Here is a 17,528-nt window from a genome sequence, read left to right on the forward strand (position 1 = left end):
ATGGTGGGTGGCTGGGAATTAATGCCAACCTTGAAGCCAGTGGGACTTCAGTCCACAAACTGGATGCTGCACCTAGACTTCATGGTGGCAATGGCAGCATTAACAACTTTGGGGACCACATCACCATGGTACTGTAACAGAAGGAATCAGTAAGTGACACACAGAGAGGCAGCAGCATGGAAGTAAAATAACAAATTTTTTCATCTATAAGGGTTGATCACACATAAGCCATGCCTGGATTGATGACACACTGGGTTACAACTCCTCCTTTTTTGGGTTTCACAGCCTTGACTTCATTTGGGTAGTTACATTTCATTCTCACAGTTCAGTCACAGTCACAAAATAGTTACTCTTTTCAACCCAGGTGTAACAGTTCTTTGCAGTTGAGGAGTTTACCTTTAAGATTTGCCTAGTTATCTATTCTAGCCAATAGGAAGGGAGTGGGAGCTCAAGACCTTGATGTGCCCTGTTATCTCAGAGTAAGACCAAATGCCTCATTCAGCAATTAGTGCCTTCAGTGCCTATTAGTTCTGAGCTAAACAAAACAAACTGCTGTTAGAGATAGCAGAAGCCACCTTACATTGTAACACTTTATAGATTTTTTTCTATTTATAAAAGTTTTCCCTATCATTCCTCCCTTTGTTTTGGGGGATAACTCCTTACCCCTCATTATATTTATACCAATTTTCATTCTTCTGCATAACCAACATCTGATAGTGTTGGGCAGCCACAATCCTCTGATGTATGAGTTTTGATATCCATATTACCATATAAGAACCAAACATAAGGATGAGCAGTATCATAAGAATTGGCCCTGTTAGAGTGCTGACTCAGACCCTCTATCCCAACAGATTAAGGCCAAAATTGAATGTGGGGTCCTCAGCATCAAATTCTTTTCCTAGCAGTCTAATATGATCTCTTAATCTATCCAGTGGTTCTTTAACTATTCCAGACTTATTTGCTTAGTAGCAACACTCTTCTCCTAAAAACAGACACATTTCTCTTCTTTGTACAGTGAGCAAATCAAGGTCTCTTCTATTCTGTATACTATATTAGTTAATGAATCTAACTGAATTTCTGAAGCTTGAATTGTATCTCACATTTCATTTAAGTCTTTTTTATATCTCCTGTCCCAAAGCCACAAATTGCTGTTGTTCTAACCTGAGAGCTGTCGCACTTAGAGTGAGGCTCCCTGTTATAGTCAATCCTGTGAATATGGTGTGGACAATTGGGTCCCTTTTATCTTACCAAACCATTTGTTGTAGCAATTTATAAAGGCATCTTTTTCATATCTGAAGGAGTATAGACAGACAAATTGGGGATTAGGATATCCAGAGCATGTAAACCAGGAGAACACTTTGAAATCACCTTAAAAATACCATTTCCACAGAGAAAGTGCCATTTGGGGCAGAGTAAATTACTAATGGTAAAAGACAAAGATACTTTGAATTTAGATTTTATTTCACTGAGCTTGACAATTACTCATATGACAAGATGCCTGAAAACAATTATGTAGCTGTTTTAATCTATTCTGTGAGTAATAAGTATATGACTGGCTTTCACCACAAATGTTTAAAGAATTAGTGATTGCTAGTGCCTGGACAAGCAAGTTCCCAAATTCCTGGCTAGTCTGAATACTTTCTGACTGGCTCCATAGCAGTGGATGCATGGTGACCACACCAATGGTGAACCTGAGGCAATAGGGTCCACATCACACCCACATCTCTAGTCTCAGCCAATGTTTTTCCATGTCTGTTGCAAGTGACTCCCCTGAGACAATAAAGCTTCAGTTTCCTTTAGAGACCCACAGGCTTCCAAAAGGAGTCAACCTTCTTATTACACAATGGCATAAACTAAATTCTGCTTGAAGGAAGAAACTATCACTTTCATCTCCTCTCTTTATCTACCATTCCCCCTCCACTGGGTGTCAAAGATGACAGCCTACTCAGTAAGGCTGACTCACTTCACCCATACCCTGTGGCTTGGTATTTATACTCATGTAAGGGGAAAGAATCCACTGCTAACTTCTCCCTCTGTCACTAGAAAATTCATTCTCAATGAGGGTAATATACCTCAATTTGCCTAACCCCTAAGTACTGACAATATCTGAAATTAGAGGAACATGTTTAAGGTTTTATTTTAGTCAATAAAGTATCTTCATTAAAAAAGAACATTTCCATTAAAGAACTCCTCTTAGAAGCTTTCCATATGTGTTATGATTTGTAGTGGCCAATCAGGGAAACATTTGAGTCAATATTTCGAGGAATCACAAAGTAAAACTGTTCCTAAAGTTCTGTGAGGAATTTGACAAGTGAACGTACACAATGTGATATGCTAATTTTATTTTTAGAGCTTTTTGAGAAGTTCCTAAAAGCCCAAATGGGCATCAGGCTTATTCCCAAGCTTTCTGGAAATAAATTTCTATATTTAACTCATTTGTACCATTATAAGGACCTTGGATATATTTTATAGAATGAATGATTTTTTTTCAATGCTGGGTATCAAACCCAGGACTTTGCTCATGCTAAGGAAAGAATGAATCTTAAATACAAAACAGCAATTTCTCCAAGAACAACCTTTTCATGTATTATCTCTCATGTGTACTTAATCAGCTATTTGGAAATAAGTAAATTCCTCATTGTTCAAATCAATAAGGATAACCTTCATCAAAGGTCTATTCTGGTATCACACAAACTCTAGATTCAAACCCCTAGTCCATCATTTTCTAGCTGTATCCTTGGATAATGTACTAAATCTCAAGCTGGGAATTCCCTAATACCATAGGAAATAAAATTGGAAGTAACATTTTATCCCATAGGGCAGTGATGATACACCTATGACAAGCCTGCTGCAGCAGGCTGTTTGTATCATTGAAAGCTCTAAAACATTCACTACCACTGGCATAGGGGTTACACATATTCACATTATATGTGCACATGTGAATGTATGAGTATAAATAATTTCCTTGGGTGGAATATTAGAATTCTCTTGAGAAACAGAACCAACAGAAGTGGGAATAGAAAGGGAGGCAAGAGAGGCAAAGATAGAGACAGAGAGTTTTTCATTATTAACAACAGACTCATACAATTGTAGATTCTAAAAGTTCCAAAATCTGCAAGCTCAAGACCCAGGAAAGTTGTTGTGTAGTTCCTGTCTAAGTCCAAAGACCTGGGAACTAGGGAGCCACTGGTGAGTTCTACTGTAGAAAGCTAGTGAAAGCCAGCAGACTTGAGACTGAAGCTAGCAGACCAGAGTCTGTAGGCAGGAAAAAATCAATCTCCCATCTAAAAGTAGTCAGGCAAGAGTTCTTTCTCACTTGAGAGGATATCTTGTGCTGCTCTGTTGAGGCCCCTAACTGATTGAATGAGAACCACTCACACTTAGAAGGACAGTCTGCTGTATGTAGTCCACCAATCCAAATATTAATTTCATCCAAAAATCCCTCATGAACATCCAGAATAATATTTGACTAAATGCAGTTATGCACCACTTAACATTTCAGTCAGTCACAAAACATGTATATGATAGTGGTCACATAAGATTAAGTTTAAAAAATTTCTATCACCTAATGACTTTGTAGTTGTCATAAAGTCATAGACCAATACATTAGTCCTGTGTTTAGAGTGATGTTAGTGTAAATAACTAACCATTCATATACACAAAAATATAGAAAAAGATAGCACAATTATGTATAGTACATAATACTTGATAATGATACTAAATGACTGTTACTAGGTTATGTATGTATGCTTTTTATCATTATGTTAGAGTGTACTCCTACTTATAAAAAAGGTTTTGCTATAAAACAGTATGCTGTGTTATGATGTAGCAACCTTATATATCTCATGTTTACTGAGCTTCTTGATTGCATTCAAAAACCTCAAAAAGATACTGACCTATGTACAGAATGTTGGCTTAAAAGCAATCTGTGATGTTTGCACAATGGCACAGTCACCAAGTAATGAATTTCCCAGAATTTATGTCCATAGTTAAGTGGCACATAGTTAAGTTGCACTGGGCACCTGGTGGCTCCATCAAGTTGTCAAATAAAATTAACCATCATAGCTGGAATATATACTTTTTCCTTTGGGGAAGCCAAGTATATACATTTACAGCTCTAAATCACTTAAAACTATGGCAGAAAAATGTTCATTATAGGTTGGGAGTGAGTGTGGAAAAAAAAAACAGTTCATGCAATACTAAATAAGAATGATCTGTCCAAACAGAAGGTACAGGCTGAATGAGGAAGAGATGCCCTGGATAGACATGCCCTGAAGGTAGAAACTCCAGCCAGAGTTGAGCACCACAACTGGGATCTAGACCATGGTCTTGCCAAGCACATATATGAGAATATTTAAAACCTTTGACAGTTCAAGTTAGAGTAACTTCATGAACACATACTTTCATATTCTAAGTCTTTCTTCTTTTTGTACCAGGATCGAACTCAGAACCTTGTGCTCATGAAGCAAACAGTGGAATCACTGAGCTAAATCCCCAGCCCTCTTTTTTCTCCTTTTTATCATTACATCATCCAATACCTAGTAAAAGGTTTGATAAATTTCCTCTTCCCTTTGTCTGCTATCACTTTTGTTCTCCATCAAATGTATAGAAGAATACATTAAATTGCCTTTGATGGAAGCTAAGATTCCCTGCCTTGGTTTTGAATGTTTCTTAGTGTTCTTTCTACAGAACTGTCTTTCCAAGTAGTTAAAAATAGGAACTTTAGCTAAATTTTAGTTTTAAAAATTGCAAACCAGTGGAACTGGCATGAGCATCAAAAGCACTGGTTCGATGTGGACTTAGAAGTCTATTTAAGATGTCTATTAATAGAATGTTCCACCCCACAAAATCAGAATATACATTATTTTCAGCAGCACATGTGTTAGTCTCCAAGATAGACTATATACTACCTCATAGAACAGGTTTGAATAAGTGCAAAAGAATCGAAGTTATCCCCTGTATATTATTGACCATAAAGCAATTAAGAAACTGTAGGAACTTCACAAACACATGGAAATTGAACAACACTCTCCTGAACAACCAATGGGTCACAGAGGAAATTAGAGAAGAAATTAGACAGTTTTTACAAATAAATGATAATGTTAATACAACATAAAGCAATCTATGGTACAAATGAAAGCAGTTCTACATGGAAAATTCATAGCAGTGAATGCCCACACTAGGAAAAAGAGTGAACTCAAACAAACAACCTAATGATGAATCTTAGACTCCTAGAAAAAGAAGAGCAAGAAAAACCCAAAGCTCCTACAAGGTGGAAATCATAAAGATTAGAGCAGAAATCAATGCAACGGAAACTAAGAAAATGATACAAAAAAAATCAATGAATCAAAGAGTTGGTTTTTTGAAAAAATAAATAAAATCGATAAACCCTTAGCTAACCTTGTCAAAAAAAGAAAAGAAAAGGCTCAGATCCATACAATTAGGAACAAAAAAGGTGAAGTCACAACAGATCCAACAGAAATCCAGAGGATTGTCAATACCTATTTTGAGAACCTGTACTCTAATAAAATGAAAAACGCAGAAGAAATGGGCAGATTTTGTGATACTTATGAATTACCAAAGTTGAACAAAGAAGATTTTTTTTAAAAATTCTAAACACCCCAATTACAATCAGTGAGATTGAAAAAGTAATTAAAAGTTTACCAAAGAAGAAAAGCACAGGTCCCAATGGATTCACTGCTGAATTTCACAAGACATTTAAAGAAGAACTACTGCCACTACTCTTTAAACCTTTCAATGAATTTAAAAGGGAAGCAATACTTACAAATTCATTCCTGGAAGCAAGTATTACTTTGATTCCCAAACCAGAGATAGACCCCACTAAAAGAGAACTACAGGCCAATCTCCTTAATGAATATAGAAGCTAAAATCCTTAATAAGATACTGGCAAACAGAATACAAAGGGTCATCAAGATCATACACCCTGACCAAGTCAGATTTATTCCAGGGAGGCAAGGATGGTTTAACATATGTAAATCAATAAATGTAATACACCATATTAACAGAGTCAAGGACAAAAACCATATGATCCTCTCAATAGATGCAGAAAAAGCATCTGACAAAATTCAACACACATGCATGATAAAAACCCTGCAAAAAAATGGAATAGATGATCTATATTTCAACTTAATAAAAGCTATCTATGAAAAACCAACAGCCAACATCATATTAAATGGCCAAAAACTGGAAACTTTCACATTAAAATCAAGAAAAGACAACCACTATCACCACTCCTCTTCAATATAGTTCTGGAAACATTAGCCACAGCAATTAGACAAGAGAAGGAAATTAAAGCAATAAAGATAGGAATGGAAGAAGTTAAACTGTCATTATTTGCTGTAGATATGATACTCTACATTGAAGACCCAAAAAACTCCACCAAAGGACTTCTAGATTAACTGACACTTTCAGCAGAGTAGCTGGATACAAGGTAAACACACAAAAATCAATAGCCTTCTTGTACACAAATAATAGACTCAATGAGGGAGAAATTAGGGAAATAATTCCTTTCACTATAGCATCCAAAAAATTGAAGTATCTAGGAATCAATTTAACAAAAGAAGCAAAAGATCTCTACACTGAAAACTGCAGCACTCTGAAAAAAGAGATTGAAGAAAATGGAAAGATATTCCCTGCTCCTGGGTAGGAAGAATCAACATAGTGAAAAATGGCCATACTACTAAAACTGCTATACAGATTCAATGCAATGCCAATTGAAATTCCAACACTATATTTCATAGAACTAGAGAAAATAATCCAAAAATGTATTTGGAACTAGAAGAGGCCTAGAATAGCAAAAGCCATCCTAGGCAACAGATACATGGCAGGGAGTATAACAATTCCCAATTTGAAACTATACTACAAAGCCACTGTGATAAAAACAACATGGTAATGGCAAATAAAAAGACTCAAGGATCAGTGGAATAGACTGGAAGATACAGAAACAACTCCAGATGTACTCAGCTACCTCATCTTTGACAAAGGAGCCAACTATCCTCACTGGAGGAAAGATAGCCTCTTTAATAAATGGTGTTGGAAAAACTGGATCTCAACCTGCCAAAGATTAAAACTAGACCCTTATCTTTCACCATGCACTAAACTAAAATCCAAGTGGATTCAAGATCTAAATATTAAAAAAGGGACACTAAATTTGTTGGAAGATAAGTTAGGCAGAACTCTTTAAGACATTGGCATAGGAAAAGACTTTATGAACAAATCCTCAGTAGCACGGGAACTAGCACAAAGAATCGACAACTGGGATCTCATGTTATTAAAAAGCTTCTGTACTACAAATGAAACCATCAACAGAACTAAGAGATAACTTACAATGTGGGGAAAAAATTTTTACCAGCTGCTCCTCAGACAAAGGACTATTATCTAGAATATATAAAGAACTCAAAACAATCAGCCCCCAAATATAAAGACCCAATTCAAAATGGGGATCTGAAATAAACAGACATTTCTCAGACAAAGAAGTAAAAGCAACAAGTAAATATATGAAAAAATGTTCCACATCACTGGTCATTCAAGAGATGCGGATAAAAACGACACGGAGATTCCATCTCACCCCACAAAGAATGGCTGCTGTCAAGAAATCAAACAATAGCAAATGTTGGTGGAGTTGTGGGGAGAAAGGAACCTTTCTCCATTGTTGGTGGGAGTGCAGACTGGTGCAACCACTATGGAAATCAATGAGATCCCTCAAAGAGCTGGGACTAGAGGTTCCATTTGACCCAGCCATCCCTCTGCTGGGTATCTTTCCAAAAGAATTAAAAGAATCACACCACAGAGATATATATGCACCCATGTTTATAGCAGCCCAGTTTGTAATAGCTAAAACGGAAACAGCCCATTTGCCCATCAGTTGGAGACTGGATAAAGAAGATGTGGTTTTTCTATAAAATGGAATACTACTCAGCCATAAAGAATGAGAAATTAGTCATTCCTAGGAAAATGAATGCTTATTGAGGATACGCTCAAGTGAAATAAATAAATCACACATGTGTAAATACCAAATAGTTTCTCTGGTGTGAAAAACTATAATCATAAATAAGATCCTAATGATATAATTGACAATATAAAATAGGAAGAAAAGGGCTAAAAGTGTAGGGAAAGTGGGAAGGGTAGGGGAAAGGAAATAGGAAAAACAAAAAAAATCTGAGAAAATGAAAAAATGTAAATAAAGTATTTGTAAATAGGGAAGGGAGGAGTGGGTGAAGGGAAGCCAAGGACAAGGGGAAAAAATGAGAACCAAGATCTGTCATGTAAAGGTACAAGATCCCAATGATGTATGTAACTGTACTGTGTACCTAAAATGTACCAATAAATTCAATGAAAAAAGAAGCACTGGTTCATTTAAAATGTTTAGGAAGGTGTGTGGCTAAACCTCCAGTGGGTGCTAGCTGTCATTTTTGTGTTTGTGTTTCTTTTTGGCTTTTTTGCTTTGTTTTGTTTTAAAGCTCAGGGTTCCACTAGTTTCCTGGTTCTTTGAAAATGTTAAGTTCCCAAAAGAACACTTGTTACTTGCTTTCTTTCAGTTATAAAGATGACATAAATATTTTTCTTTTCCCATTCAAAACCCTAGGAAAACTCATATGGGTGGGTAATGGAATTCTAGAGTCTCAGATACAAAGATTCCTTCCACTAAATATTTACATTGTTAATGGTGTCCTTTGATAACAAATACATTTATCCAAACACAAGTCATTTGCCCAGATGTGTTGAATGGTAAGATCTGTCAGATTTTTATGATTTACAGTAGTCCCCTCTCATCTCCAGAGGATATTTTCCAATACACATCCTCTATGACTGTCCAAAACTGTGCATAGTATCAAACCCTAGAAATTTGAACTGTGACCGTCAATCTGATACCTATTAAATGACTAATAGGCAGAGGTATATGCAGTGTAGATATATACACCTCAGGCAGAATGGAGAAGGAAAGTATAAAATTTGATCACCCTATTTAGAATGGTAACCATTTAAAACTCCTGAATTCTTTATTTCTATAATTTTCCATTTACTATTTTTGGACTTCAAGTAGCTGAAACTATAGCAAGAGAAACCACAGATAAGGGTGGACAACTGTACAAGTGTGTAAACCCATATACCACTTGTTATTTCTTCAAAGTAATTTTAAAATACTGAGACAAATTCACTTTTTTCCTTCTGTAATATCAAATCTATGTAGCACTTAAATTTATCATGTGATATATCATTTATGATTGAATCTACAGCCATATTATCCTTTCATTTCTTTCATGAAAATGAACTGCCATAGAAGTGCCATTTGTGTATACATTACAGTTATTTCCTCTTTGGCTTTCAAATGTATTTTGCAAGTGGAGTATGATGATGAAATAAATGTGTTTGAACACTCTAGCGAATGTTTTCCATTAACAATTAAGTTATAACACAAAAAAAACCCTGACTCATTGGAGACATGGAATGACTTGATTAAAAAGAGCCAGAAATTCCTAGCCTGGGTTTGAGTCTGAACTGAACTGCTTATCTTTTGAGGGGCTTAATGCAAATGTGTAAGCATTCTTTTGTCTCTGTTTCCTCATTTGTAAAACAAAATTAACAGAACCTACTGATTAAAGGTAATATAAGGTAACAAACATAGGCCTCCTTTCTGCCACACCATGGACTGCTTCTCCCACACCACTCCGTTGTGCCATTCCTGCTGTGGAGCTGACTATGGACTGAAATCTTTACAAACCATGAGCTAAAATAAACCTTTCCTCCTTTATTTAAAAAATAATAATAAAAACTGTAAGCATCTAGCTCACTTCCTGGAATATAATATTTGTTTAATAAATATAGCATGATTATTGATAGAGGGGAGCAATATGATATATAGTGGAATTAAGATTCAAAATTATCTTGATTATCTGAGGCAGGTGGCGGAACCACTCAGCTAAATCCCCTGCCCCTTCCATTAACTGAAATAATAGTGCAGTTTCAATACTCAATTAAAGGTAATGTTACTTTTAGTTTTCTCTTGAGCACATTTGAACGGTGTAATATCTAGGAAAATGAAGACTAAAGATTTAGGACCGCATATCCTTGAGCATTTTTAAATTAAGTTTTACAGACCTGAGTTATTCACTATTGATACTTCATATGTCTGGATCCATGTGATCTTTTAAAGATTAGCAAAGCGTTTTTAAATGACTCAGCTAATCACTCACACTGAGCTATTTTTTTGAAGGTTGAGAGATAGTTTTCCAAAACCTATTTCTCCTTTCTAATAGCACTCAGTGCTCATGTTGAGAAATGAATTCTACTTTTACTGGGCATGGTCTGATGGGACTACAATCAGACATTTATCTTCCCCTACACAGGTACAGACCCACATCCCTAGGATGCACCATTCAAAAACTCCTTTAATGAAAGATGAGTCTTGACTGAGGTGATACAGAGATTGGAAATGGGTAACAGTTGGTTTCCCCACATGTAACAGAGTTCTGACTACACTTTTCCCTTTTTAAAAAAAGCCCTATTTGATGCTTCCATCCCCAGAGAAGCCTCGGGTGAACTGTCCTCCTCAGCTCTCAGCTTCCTATGAATTATGTGAGCCCGTAAAAGCCTTTCAGCAAGTTCCCTCTTGCTTAGACCATCCAGAATCATCTATGTTATTTACAACCAAAGAGCCCTCGCTGATATATCGATGCAATTTTATTGAATTTTTTTAGAGTAGGCATTAAGCTGAGATATTGTGGGAGCTGCAGAGATTCATAAAACACAGTTCCCGTGCCTACCTCAGGAGAAAAAGAACACAGATCCATAAAAGAAATTACTACAGAAGGCAATGGGTAACAAGTACCAAATGAGTAGTGAAAACAATATTCCACAGGCATTTGGAAAAGAAATTTGTTTGTGAGAGGCGATGCTTTGTTATGGTAAAATATGGGCTCTGCCACTTTTTCTTTTAATTCCGCCACGTTTCTTCATTACTCTAATCCTTCTATTTTGGGGTTTGAAATGAGATGATGGAGATGGAAGCATGCTGTGCTCTGGAAGGCACCCCAAAGACACTAGTAAGCTATTACTGCTATGGGTTTTACAGTGCAGCCCTCCCATGAGGTGAGTCACTCTGTACAGCAGCTGACATTCGCTGCATGCCTAGTATACACCATGTATTGCAATAGAGAATTTGAACCTTATAATAATCCTACATGATACATATAATTATTTCCCTTTTACAAATTAGAAAACTAAGGCATAAAGACATTTTGTAATCTGCTGAATGTCAAGTACCTCGTACATGACAAAGCCAGGATTTGAATTACATTCATCTGACTCCCAGTTCCATGTCATTTTCACAGAATGCTACCTCTCTTAGAGGACTTTTAGGAAGCATAAGATTCCAAAAGTGAAACATTGCAAACAAAGATACTCTAATTTCCTAGGCATGTGACAGAATCTTGCTGACAATCTCACTGAGACTTTTACTGACTGTCTCTTGGAGATAAGCAGAGAAATGCTACAGCTTGTCAAGTCATATGAGCAATGAACTTTCCAACAAATTTACTTAGGGTGAAATGACTCAATTTCCAGATACAGTGCCAGGGAGGACACAAAGTTGGTGTGTCTCCTTGGAAAATGCTATATTTCACTCTTGGTGCATGTGAGGTATGAGGTCAGCAATGTCATAAAAGCTACACCCTACCAAAAATATGCTACTGATTTTCTCATCCCTCCAACTGAAATACAGTAAAATCTCTAATTTATAGCAAGTGGCCAAAAAGCAAGATTCCTACTGACAAAACTCACCCATTAACTAAAAGCAACTTGCTAACTTGAGAGATCTTTTAGCTCAGATCCAGAAAGTCACCGCAGGAAAACCCTGTAGCACCAATATTAAAAGACCTGATCAGGGGTCATTGGATCCTGACAGCTGTACTTCCAGTGTTTCATAGAGCTGGGAACTGAGCTTTTCCTAGAAATCTTGATGGAATGAAATCCACATCTTGTCAAACCCAACCAGGGGAAACGTCTCCTAGCTGACAGAGATTGATAAATATATTACAGCATCTTCTCATTTCTTTCTCATGAACCAATTTTGGATTGGTTCCACTTAGATGTGGCACTGTTTCCTAGTTATTAGAATACCTTAAATGGCCAACAATATAGCAATTGAAAGACTAATTGTATTAACTGTAGTATCCTGCTTATTACTTACAGGTTCATAAAATCAATTATATAATAACACAAACTTTTCAGTTACTTGTATCATATTGATTAGACAACTGAATATGATGACCAGTCATTGCTTAAATTTTATGAATAAGGTTGAGTAGTTTAATGGATTGAATAATTCATGATTATATTACTACAGATTTAAACTAAATATTACTCACTCATGAAAATATCAGTAGTTGTGAAAGGCAACAGAGTGGATACAGATCTAAAGTTAATAACTGTCCAATTATATCATGAAAAAAATTAGATCTCCAGGGAATAAAGTTGGATTTTTAAAAATCTGGTTTCAAAATGAACACCATCCATACATCAGGGTCACTCTCTTCGGACTCTATTATTACTGCCAAACACTGTAAATTAATGTCTAAAGAAAAGGTCAGGCCAGGGATTTAGCTCAGTGGTGCCACACCTACCTCACAAGAGCTAGGTCCTGAGTTTGTTCCCAGTACCAAAGGAAAAAAAAAAGATTAAATAAAATAAAAGAAACAAGGAGACAGAGTTTGCAGAGATTGGAATGGGATCTAGGGATGGAGACAGGAGAGAAAGAGAAGTAAAAAAGTACTCACATATGATCTCCCCATCATGAATGTATTCATTTATGTTTCACAAACACGCTGGGGATTTAGCTCAATGGCACCACACCTGCCTCCAGTACAAAAAAAAAGTCAATCCTTTATTGTTTTCATAAGAGAAGGTGATGAATGCTAATATTTTACCTAGTTTATTTTATTAATATGATTAATAAAATTTTAGACTTTATTTTGATAGACATAAATGGTGGATGAATTTGAATGTTTTACTTGACTTAGAAAATATAACTTATTGCTAAACAACTGTACAACAAGTAAGCAAGATAAATTCAAGTGTGTATCTGCTGATTTTCTGGCCTAGACTTTGTTATGACTTAAAGGCTGTCAAGTTATATACAGTAATCACACTCCTGATGGTCACCACATCATCTGTGGTAGCACTAATCAATGAAAACAATTTTGAGAAACATGTTTTTCATTTAAGTTTAATATTTCAACATTAAATTATCTATATGCGACTTTATTAGTCTTATAACCTTCACCTCTCCGTCTACAGTTTTAGCCACTTTACTGGTTATTTATTAATGCTTAATAAGTTACTCCAAAATACAGCAACTTAAACCAACAAACATTTAGAAACTAGCAGTTCTGTTGGATTAAGTGTCTCGATATAGCTTAGCTTGGGCCCTGGGCTCAATGTCTCACCTGGACTACAGTCAAAGTGTCAGTTGGGGCTGGCATCATCTGAAGGCTCAAGTGGGAAAGGATCTGTACTCGCATGGCTACTGGCAGGATTCAGTCCCTCACAGGCTGTTGCTGCTAGCCTCCCTTGGTTCCTTGCCACCTGGTCCTCTCCATAAGGCATCTTACAACATACCATCTTGCTTCAATCAGAACAAGCAAGTGAGAGATCCAGAGACAGGGAGCAAGATGGAAGCCAGAATATTTTCGTGTTCTAATCTCAGAAGTGATAGCCCATCACTGTTTCCTCATTCTACTTGGAGCAAGTCACTAGTCAGCTTGCTTCAAGGGAAGAGAATTACAAAGGAGCCTGAGTGCCAAGAGGTGAAGGGCATTAAGAGCCATGGTAGAAGCTGCCTCACACATACAGCCAACCAAAATGGACAAGACAATGCAATCTTCAGTGTAATTACACCACAGACACATTTAAAATTCATGATATACTGAAAAACAAAGTGAGATTTTAATTTAATGTGCACTAGAGCGTGTCTTCTACTTACAATTCAAGTGGATCTGTCACTCTGTTTCTCATTATCTATAGCAATATCCTATTAATGGACTTTGACCAAATTAAATGTATTACTAAGGAGTCATTCTGTACTTTAAGCAACTTCTTGAAGTAGAATGTCAATAAATGAGTGTCCGAGACAAAATTAAGGTAGGAGATAGAGCAGGACAAGTAAACAAGAAGCTTTTGGAGGGGAAAGAACAGAGAAACCAGGCAGAGCAAGAATGACTGTCAAAGCAGGGAAGCCAATGGACAACGGTCACATACCATGAACTCTAACCTAGTTTCCTAACCCATAGAATTGTGAACAATAAAATGTTTCTGGAAAATGACATTTCTAATTTAAATAATCAGAGCCAGGGCCCCATTCAGAAATGGCCACATCAACAGATTTGAATGTGTTCCCCAACACCAAAAGGGATGCCATCTTCAAACACAGCCAACAACGTGACCCCTTCTATGTTACCAGTATTCTTAAACTACTCAAAACAATATACAATGAAAGAGATACGAAAAATGTTTTAGTGGAAACAGACCATGGCAATACATTTTCCTCTTATTGCACACAAAGGAAACTAACCAGGCTTTTGGATATGAGTTGCAGGAAAAAGTCATATGTTGATAAAGTTTCTTCCAAATTGAACAAAAATTCTAAAAATATGTATGCCACTACCCTGACCAAAACTTAGAGATATACATACACACTTATACAAGGTAATAATACAAATCAAAAGCATAATATGGGATTAGGTTTTATTAGTACTGGTATCATTTTCTATTCTATTCTAAGAAAACTTGATTTATATAGATGAAAATTATGTTTTTAACAAGGTTCCTTGGTTTATAGGTTAAAGGCTTCACCTTAGAGTGAATGGCACACTATAGAAAGCAAATCTAGATGCTTTGCTTTAAAGGAAACAAGAAGTGATCTGCATATACATATATTTATATATACTAAATTAACTCTTGCTTGTCATTTTCAGTTATATATATAGAAAATGACAAGCAAGAGTTAATTTAGTAAGCTCCAGTATGATGGGACAAGAAATATGAACAATTTTAGTGGGCTTCATACAAGAAGGAACTTCAGGTAGTAGATTGTTTCCTCTGAAAACCCAGAAAATAGTAAATCAAAAAGGTTGAAAATTTAATTTTGAAATAATACTGAACAAAACCAAATATCCGTGTTACTCGATTGGATTTAGTTAATAAAAAAGCGGCTAGGGAATAAACCGCTGTTTGCAAAACTAATTTGTTTACGAAAAGATGCCATTAAACTTGGAGCAATTGATTAAAACAAACTCCTTTTTAAAAAGGAGTAAAAAGAAAAAAACAGAAATAAGAAAAAATTGGGGAGAAACAAACTGGAGAGAGCTCTTTCCTGAAATTTTTCTAATGTACTATTCATCTTTCAAGTTCTGGCTTCAAAGTGGGTCTAGTAGCTTTCCTTAAACTGCCTTCTAATTTCCCACTTTTTATTTACTAAGTCTCTCTGCTCGAGCCAACGGTTCAGCTGCTGCTGCGGCTGAGCCTTGCCTCCTCTGCCCCCACCTCACAGCTGCCTCCATGCCCAGAGGGCTTCTTGGTCCCAACTTCGAGGCCAACACCACGGTCACATCCGTTTCCACGACTTTCTGGGAGACTCATGGGGCATCCTCTTTTCCCACCCATGGGACTTCACCCCTGTGTGCATCACAGAGCTTGGCAGAGCAGCGACGCTGGCACCAGAGTTTGCCAAGAGGAATGTTAAGTTGATTGCCCTTTCAATAGACAGTGTTGAGGACCATCTTGCCTGGAGCAGGGATATCAGTGCTTACAGTGGTGATGAACCCACAGAAAAGTTACCTTTTCCCATCATTGATGATAAGAATCGGGTCTTTGCCAACCTCTTGGGCATGCTGGACCCAGCAGAGAAGAATGAAAAGGGCGTGCCTGTGACAGCTCGTGTGCTATTTGTGTTTGGTCCTGACAAGAAACTGAAACTGTCCATCCTCTATCCAGCTACCATTGGCAGAAACTTCGATGAGATTCTCAGAGTAGCTATCTCTCTCCAGCTGACAGCAGAAAGAGGGTTGCAACCCCTGTTGGTTGGAAGGATGGAGATAGTGTGATGGTTCTTCCAACCATCCCTGAAGAAGAAGCCAAAAAACTTTTCCCTGAAGGAGTCTTCACCAAAGAACTCCCATCTGGCAAGAAATACCTCCGCTACACTCCCCAACCTTAGATCTGAGACTCGCTCAGCATAGTGAGCCAGAGGATGCCGGCTGTCATGTTTTCCTGCAGCAGTTCAATAAGAACATCCTGGTGTGAACACAGCCAAGGTCTTTAGGTTGCTATACTACTGGCTTATTAAATGGAAGTGGTGCTAAAAAAAAAAATCATCTTTAAAAACCTGTTGAGCTGCACATAAATAGGCTCTGAAAAAGCTCCAGGGCACTCTTGTATCAGTGGAATACAATAGCTTTAGTGCTTGGATGGAAGGGCATCCTTCTTGTTGCTCAAAAAATTATATTGGCTAATTTCTACCACTAGAGTGGATTGCAGAAGGCCGAGCTACCAAAATAAGATTGGGGGGGGGGATCGATCTCAGGACCTTACACTTGCAAAGCAGGAGGCAGCACCACTGAGCTAAATCCCTGGCCCCCAAAATAAGAAATTTTCACTAAGGCATTGCCTTGAGTATAGAATATAGGCCTGGCTCCTAAACATTACAAGAATTCTAGATTAGGGGGCTGCATGCTTGTAATCCCAACACTCAGGAAGCCGAGGAAAAAGGAGCACTGAGAATTCAAGGACAGCCTGGGCTACATAGTGAGTTCAATGCCAGCCTGAACTACATATCCAAAAATGTGTGTGCAGTGTGTGTGTGTGTGTGTGTGTGTGTGTGTGTAACAAACTCCTTGGCTTTACTATTCAAGTTCCATAATACAACCTGATTAACTTTTCCAATGTCTTTTCACCCACTGAGATAATTTAACCAAACTGGATGGCTCAACAGCCCTGTAATTTTGCTCATCCTTGAAAGCCTATTTGTCACTTCCTCCATGATAATTTTTGTGATTCTCATTGCAGGATACGATGTTGTTTCCTGTTGCAGTCCCACTTTACTTTGAACTTTCAATTAATGTTGTTGGTTACATTCTGTCTTTCATTACAATTACTACATACTTGTTTGAAGTCCTCCTGTTGGGTAGCTTGTTTCTAAAATGTGGCTTGCCAACTAATTGTTACTGCATCACTCACCTTTCCTGGGGTTGAATTCCAGGTTCTTCTCACCTCAAACAAAGAACTGAATGAAATAAGCAAAAAGCAATGTCAAAGTTTATTCAAGAAAGCAAAAATGAAAAGTGGGGGCAGGGGATTTAGCTCAGTAGTTCCACTTCCTGCCTCACAAGTGCAAGGTCCTGAGATTGATCCCAGTACCAAAAAAAAAAGTATAGCAAAAGTGAAAAGTGGGAGAGAAACTGGCTCTGCAAAGTAAGTTTTGGCCAAGTAAATAGAAAAAGTGGGTGAGAGAAAAG

The 17,528-nt window shown here is 37.1% G+C and overlaps 1 pseudogene; it reads left to right on the forward strand.

Moving 5' to 3' along the window:
• On the forward strand, window positions 1–16,231 carry LOC104876486 (annotated as a pseudogene).
• The last annotated feature ends 1,297 nt before the right edge of the window (window positions 16,232–17,528 follow it).

This window comes from Fukomys damarensis, unplaced genomic scaffold (genome assembly GCF_012274545.1).
Source record: "Fukomys damarensis isolate Sample0158 unplaced genomic scaffold, DMR_v1.0_HiC HiC_scaffold_15, whole genome shotgun sequence".
Lineage (NCBI taxonomy): Eukaryota > Metazoa > Chordata > Mammalia > Rodentia > Bathyergidae > Fukomys > Fukomys damarensis.